Raw genomic sequence first — 7,497 nt, 5'->3', positions numbered from 1 at the left:
TCTCCCGCAGGATGCTAAGTGGGAGCCGAGGAGGTGGGGGGGGGGGGTGTTCTAAAGAGATACCCAAATTAAGCATCCAATCTGCCATGTCCGGTGTCATTCAAAGTTATTCATCTTCTCCCGGGCTCCCCGCTGGTACGGCTCCCAGAAGCCCGCGGTCGTTAACCGCGCTGTTTATCCGCCTCCACGGCCAAGGAGAACAAATGGACGCCCCGCGGTGCCCCCGCCCCATTGTCATTCAAAGAGCCTGCGCTCCACTGCTCCCCAGCGCGGGAAAGTACCTCCCAGTCTGCGGGCTGGAGAAGCATGGGACTGCGTTGCGGCGGTCAGCGGGGGGAGGAGACAGTGGCCAGGGGGAAGGGCTTGGGGGTTTCTAGAGACCCCCAACGGTTGCAGCCGGGCTCAGGAAGACCCCTCCCAAGCAGCCGCATAGCACAGGAAGATCAGCTCCGGGCTTTGTGACCACCTGGAGGGGTGGGATAGGGAGGGTGGGAGGGAGACGCAAGAGGAAGGGGATATGGGGATATATGTATACGTATAGCTGATTCACTTTGTTATACAGCAGAAACTAACACACCATTGTAAAGCAACTATACTCCAATAAAGATGTTTTTAAAAAAAAGAGGTAAAAATCAATAAATAAATAACAAGGAAAATAACTAAATCAATCAATAAATGAAGCTTATAGAAAAAAGAAGAAAGATCCCTCCCAACTCCCACTGTCTACCGCAATGACTCAACAGGGGGCTGGGGCCCGCCCCTGAGGGCTGTGCTTAGGTCTTTTTTGAGTTTGCACATTCCAGAACCCGGAAGGGACTCTGTTTTTCCTAGGCCTGCTGAGACGCTTCCTCCAACCACCCAGCTAACTGTGCCCCACACCCCTGCCAGGCCTGCATTCGGGCCATGGAGGAGGGGCTCAGGGGCACATCCCCAAACCCTTGGAAACGGCTGTTTGTTGAATCACGTATTTGCAATGTTGCTTCTTCCCAAACTCAGGTCCTGAGGCTCACTGGAGAATGTCCCCACCAGACCAGCAGGGGGCACTCTGCCCAGGCTGGGACAGATGAAGACATTTCCTAGAGGAAAACCAAAGGTGACCTCAGAAGATCGGGGGAGAGGGGTAGGAATGGACACCCCAGCAGTCCTGGCTTTCTGCTCCCAAGGGTTCACTGAGATTGATTGATGGCTACTCCAACCATAATCACCCACAGCTCACCTCCCAGGTCCCACTTTTCCCCAAGTCTAAGGTTAGCCACCCAGGCTCTCTAGAGCTCACCTTGTCCTTCCCCTGCACCCAGACCTACCCTCCTGCAGGCAAGCCACCACCAGCTGGAGCAACAGAGAAGGGATGGAGAAGCGAGAGAGAAGAGGGAAGCAGCGTGGGGCTGGGTTTCCTTTGAAATCCTGCTTTGTGCCAAAGTAAAAGAAGGAGCAGGTACAGCTTTGGCTTCTGGGCTCCCTCACCCGGAATGGTAGCAAAATCTTCACATCTTTTAGTTCTGTATTTTTCGTCCTGGCTTCTAGTCTCAGCTCTGGCACTGATCTTCTCTGTGAATCTGGATGGCCACACATTCTCTCCCTTCCTCAGTTTCCTGTTTCTAAACTGGAAGTTTGGATACTGATGCCTGAGGGTCCTTCCAGATTCCTTTCTCCTGATCTCCCTCTGGACCCTTGCCTCCTGGTCTGGGACAGCAGTGATCATGGGGGAACAGAGTCCTGGAAATCAGTGACACCAGGGCAGCCCCGGGTACAAGGTGCCCTGCCACCTTGTCCTTAGAAGTTCACTGATACTTTTCAGACAGCGAGACCTGACTTATGCTTTGGAAAACTGGTCCCAGAAGTTCAGAGCATTCACAATATTCTCCTGGGTGATAGGGCAAGGAGTTGGGGAGCATCTTGCCCCAGGGCATATTTTGATTCCAAGAGGGGTGGTGACTTACGTAAGGCTAGAGGTGGCATAGCAGGCTCAGAGACCAGACAGCCTGTCTCCAGACTGGAGCTCTCCCCTCCGATGTTACAGAGCTGCCTGTAGGAATGAATGCCTCGTATCCCAAGCCTGAGCCTCTCCAGCTGCTCCTCCAATGCCTCCAACATTTTCTCCCAGTGGCAGCAGGGACCAGTCACTGAGCAGGCCCAGCTGAGTCAATGTTTGCTGGCTGGTAGCGAGAGGAATTATGAACAGGTCCTCATGGATGGAGAGGTCCGACACAAAGCTATGCTAATTCTTCATAAGCTCTGCCTGCCGCCTTTTATATATCAACCTGAAATGTAATTATCTTTATGGCTGGTGGAGTAAATCACCAGTATGTGTCAAAGAGATTTGCTCCTGTGTTTTATTACGTAATATATTAGCTCTACAGTTTTAAGATGTCATTACTTGGCTAATCACATGAAACGTTTTCATGAGCAAACAGTGCTGCTGGCGGGAGCTGGGGACAGAAGAAACCTATGGCTAAGTCCTTCTGGTAAATGTTGAGAGAGGCCTCAGGAGGTCGTCTTGCTCAACCCTCTGTCTCTAGGCTTAGAGAGATCTAAGCAGGCAGGGGTTCTGCACCATCTGAGGGACTTCAAGAAGTAGGAGAGAGGGAGCAGCAAATGACACTCTGATTTCACTCCTGGGTATGTACCCAACAGAAACAAGTGCTTTTGCCTTATGTCCACCAAAGGACATGGATAAGAATGTTCAAAGTGACTTTATCCCTAATAGCCAAAAACTGGAAACAACTTAAATATCGTTGTAGGAGAGGGAAAACTTTTCCTCTACCCTTTAGTTCTGTACCTGGGCTCTGCAAATGAAGCTAACAAAATACAGATTAACAGAAGAAAAGGCATACAAATTACACTGGTGTTAATAGTTATAAGTGCATGGGGCTTCACAGAAAAGAAACGAAAACGCAAAAAGGTGGTTAAATCCAGCGGCGTATGTACTATTTTAACAAAGGGTAATAAATTGGGGGATGTAACTAGACAAAGGAAAGGGGGGATTTGAGATTCTGGGTGGTAAAAAACTGTGGGAAGGTGACCCAAAAATGTATTTATTTTATGGTTGCACTTAAAAGTGGTATGTGTCCAAACTCTTTCTTCTCCTGCTGTGATTTTGGTGGCCAAAGGCAGTGTGGTGTAATAGAAGTAACACAGGGTCTGCAATGAAACCCACCCGGCTTTGAATCCTAGCTCTACCACTTTTTCATTCTGTCGTCTTGGACAGATCACTTAAACTCGCTAAGCCTCTATTTCTACATCTACAAAATGGAAATAATAATGCCTTCTTTGCAGTGGTATTGTGGGAAGTAATGAAGAAGACAAGAGCAACTTACTTGGCGCTGAACATGTTCTTCCTTGGATCATTCATGTGAACGTTCAGTAAACATCTCCTGAACTCCTGCACTGTCCCAGGCACTAGGCTACGAGCTGGCACACAGCACTGCCATGATCTAGAGTGAACTAGCTGTCTTTTTGCCTGCTTAGCATCCAGTGGTCCGGCATTCTGAGTTCCCTTTTGGCAACCAACCCCATTCACTCACAGTTCAAGTGGTTCACCTATAGCTAACCCCCACTCCATCCCCCAGTTCAGGGTATTCCATCCTTCTGCCCACAGAACTTGTTTCTGGGATGGGCTCATAGTCCCGACTGGCTCCATTAGAGTCAGCCCTGGGACTTTTCCTGGAACCATTGAGAAAGAGGTGCTTCTTTTCCACCGAGGATGGTTAGCTAGTCAAATGGAGCCCCGTACCTGCCACTTCACTGGGAGAGAGTGCCTAGGAATAGAGATGACAGAGAGCAGAGAGAGGAAGAGGGTAGATTCCTAACAGCCTCATTTAAACACCCAGATCCAGCCACACCAGGACTGAGTTGGGTTTCTGACACTTGGAAATAAAATAATCCTGATTAATATACCATTCTAAAAATGACTAACATTCGATGAGTTTTTAGTATATACCAGGCGTCGTGCCAGATGACTTACAGGCACCATCTTATTTAATTTCCACAATAATCTTATGAGGTAGGTTGAATAAGTGTCCCCCCCCACCTGGCCCACAAATTTTATGTCAACCTGGAACCTCACAATGTGACCTTATTTGGAAGTAGGGTTTTGCAGATATAATTAGTGATGATGTGGTCATCCTGGATTTAGGTGAGTCCTAAATCATATAACTGATGTCTTTATAAGAAGAGGAGAAGACATGGGCGCAGGGGGGAGAAAGAGAAGAACGTCATGTAAAGATGGAGGCAGAGATTGGGACGATGTAGCTATAAGCCAAGGGACACCGAGGATTGCTGAGAGCACCAGAAATAGGAAGCAGCAAGAAAGGAATTCTTCCCTAGAGCCTTCAGAGGGAGAGTGGCCTCGCCAACGCCTTGACTTCGGACTTCTAGCATCCAGAGCTGCCGGAGAGTACATTTCTGTTGTCTTCAACCACCCAGTTTGTAGTAACTTGTTACAGCAGCCCTGGGAAGCTAATACAGCAGGTAATCATCATCACTATTGTTGAAAATGAGAAAACGCAGGCTAAAGAAGTGAAGCAACTTGCCTGAGGTCTTGCGGCTTATTTAACCAGAGGCAGGACTCAACCCCAAGCCGACTCCAGAGTTGTCTCTCTTAATCACTAGATGCTACATAGCAGGTACGTGTTTATTTCCTTCTAGGATCACGTTTCTTTGTTCTTTGCGTCCAGCACGCCTAGCTTGGTGTCTGACATTTAGTAGGTGTTCAACAACCACTCATGAGTTAAAATCATTGAGAGCCCTACTGAGAAGGGCATTGAGAGGGCAGAGAAGGATAAGACACAGCCCTCGACCTCCAAGAGTTACAATCTAGACAGGCCACAGAAGGAACTGTGCTCAGGGCTGAGTGAGAGCTTAAAAGTAAGCCCTGGAGGAGCTCTGAGAAGGGAGAACACTAAGAGCTGAGCCAGAAGGAGGCTTTGTGAAAGAGATTGACCTTGATTGGGGCCCAGAGGAACTTAGGAAAGAAGAGGTGAAAGATTGATAAACAAAGGGAAGTCATGAGAAAAGGTTCAGAGGAAGGACTTGGTGTGATGCGTCTGGAGCAGCGAGTTCAACCAGGGAGTGGCGGGTGATGGGCTGGGAGGAGTCAGGTAGGGCCAGACCATAGGAATTGTTGAGGGTCAGGCAGGAACTTGGACGTGAACTAGTAGCAGGTGCCTGTAGGCGTTGGCAAGGCAGTTCCTGCACATGTTCCTGCTAGAAACAGAGACTCGACTGCAGGTGTGTGCTCCCCACATTTCCCTGCCACCAGCAGTTAGGCAGGGCCATGCGCCTGGTTCTGGCCAATACACTGTAGGTCTAAGTGTCACTTCCAGCTGAAACATAAAAGAGCAGGTACAAATCTGCCTGTCTCTCCTCACTTTGAGGCAAGTGTGGCACGTGTTGAGATGGTGCTGTCACCAGATCTAAGTTGCTTGGATCACTGGGGACAGCTGTCCTAGAGAGCCTTGCAGATTTTTGTGAACAAGAAACAAATGTGTATATACTAAACCACGTGGATGAGAGTCTTTTGTTACCAAGGCATAAGTCTAGCCTTTCCTGACTAATGCAAGGTACTGAGTGACTAATAGCAGGTGGCTATTAGGGAGAGGGTAGTGGGTGGGGAGGAAGTAAGGGTCAGGAGAAAGATATGTTTAGAAATGTTGAGGGGGGTGGGATGAAGTAAATGAAGGTACTAAAGGGGCTGATGGATTTAGTGATGGGCTGTTGCCTGAGAGAGGCCAGACCAGGGCTGGAGTCAGGGTGGGAAGCTGGGGAGGTGCTGGATCTGATAGCAAGAGAGTGACTTCGTTTTGGGCAGCTGATGAAAAAAATCCCGCAAGAGGGTCAGGAAGCCACGGGAGCAGATGAGCAGGTGAGCAGCATGCCCTCCCCTCCAGGCCTTTCTCTGATAACACCTGCTGCCCCTGCTCCGTGGGCCAGCTGGTGGCAGCAGGGACTTTCAGGCCATCTTCTCTTCTTGTCCCAGGATCAAGAGCCACAAACCCAAAGGCCTTCCTAAACGTGATTTCATTCTGTTATCACAGCAGCTGTGGGAAGACGTCCTTGTTATCCGAGTTTACAGAGAGAAACGGGCTCAGAGGACTCGAAACCACAGCCAGGCAGTGACAGGGCTGGATGGGCCGAAGACCACTAGGACTTCTGACTCCCAGAGCAGAGGCCAACCTCCCACCCCACACACAGGTGCACATCAGGGAAGTCCGCCAAAGCTGGAGACGGCCTGGGAATGGCCAAGAAGCAAGGAGGGAAGGGTGAGAGCTGTGGTGTCTTCTGTTGGGATTCGCCACCATGAGAATATTTTTTCAGGAGCAGGGCCTGTCCCCAAAGCCCTCAGGCTGTCAAAGAACTCTATCACCCTATCTCAGTGGCAACCTGCACCATTCAATCACACCAGCCCCCCACACTGCCTAGCAAATGTACTTAGCAAAACACTACATTTCTTGCCTGTTTGAGTCAAGGTCCTATTGCTAAGCTCTGGGCTATGAGATACAAGCAGATGTTTTGGGGTGAGACTTCCAAGAAATTTCCTCAAAAGGGAGACGAACAGTTGGTAAAGCCCTTTTGGCCCACTCTCTTCCTCCTACTTCCTGCCTGGAACTCAGACTCGATGGCCGGAGCTCCTGCAGACATCTTAGACCATGAAGTCTAAGAAAGCCATATGTTAAGGGAGGTGAAGCAGAAGTACATAAGAAGCCTGAGTCTCTGATGCCCTTGGCACTACCCCAGCAGCCCTGGAAGGCCCAACGCTGGACTTCTGTGTGAGAGAATAAGCTCCTGATTGGAGTAACTAGCTGCAGTCAAGTCTCCTAGTAGCAGCTAGACATAATCTAACAATGGTTATGGTGACTGCAGCAGCCAGTGCCCCAGGCTCTGCTTCTTTAACTATGGAACAACAATCAGAGTAATAGCACCTGATGGCATTTCAAATTGGGAGAGAAATAATGGATTTTGTTTTGTTTTGTTTTGTTTGCGGTACGCGGGCCTCTCACTATTGTGGCCTCTCCCGTTGCAGTAAGCCCTGGATTTTTAACTAACCATGCTGTGGGAGAATTTTTAAAATAATAATCCAGAAGTGGGGAGGATCTTCTGATATACACCTAGAAGTCACAAAATAAAGAATTGATCATTTTAACCTCATCAAAATAAAAAAGTTTCTTTGTGGCAAAAATCACCTATATCAAGATAGGCTAGTTGGGGCTTCCCTGGTGGCACAGTGGTTGAGAGTCCGCCTGCCGATGCAGGGGACACGGGTTCGTGCCCCGGTCCGGGAAGATCCCACATGCCGCAGAGCGGCTAGGCCCGTGAGCCATGGCCGCTGAGCCTGCGCATCCGGAGCCTGTGCTCCGCAACGGGAGAGGCCACAACAGTGAGAGGCCCGCGTACTGCAAAAAAAAAAAAAAAAAAAAAAAAGGCTAGTTATGCTGCAGCAAGAAAAAAAAGTCAGAATTTTAGTGGCATAAAACAGCAAAGGATTATTTCTTACCCACA

Source organism: Orcinus orca, chromosome 8 (genome assembly GCF_937001465.1).
Source record: "Orcinus orca chromosome 8, mOrcOrc1.1, whole genome shotgun sequence".
NCBI lineage: Eukaryota > Metazoa > Chordata > Mammalia > Artiodactyla > Delphinidae > Orcinus > Orcinus orca.
The sequence above is the reverse complement of the archived record's forward strand: the minus strand, read 5'-3'. Positions refer to the sequence as shown.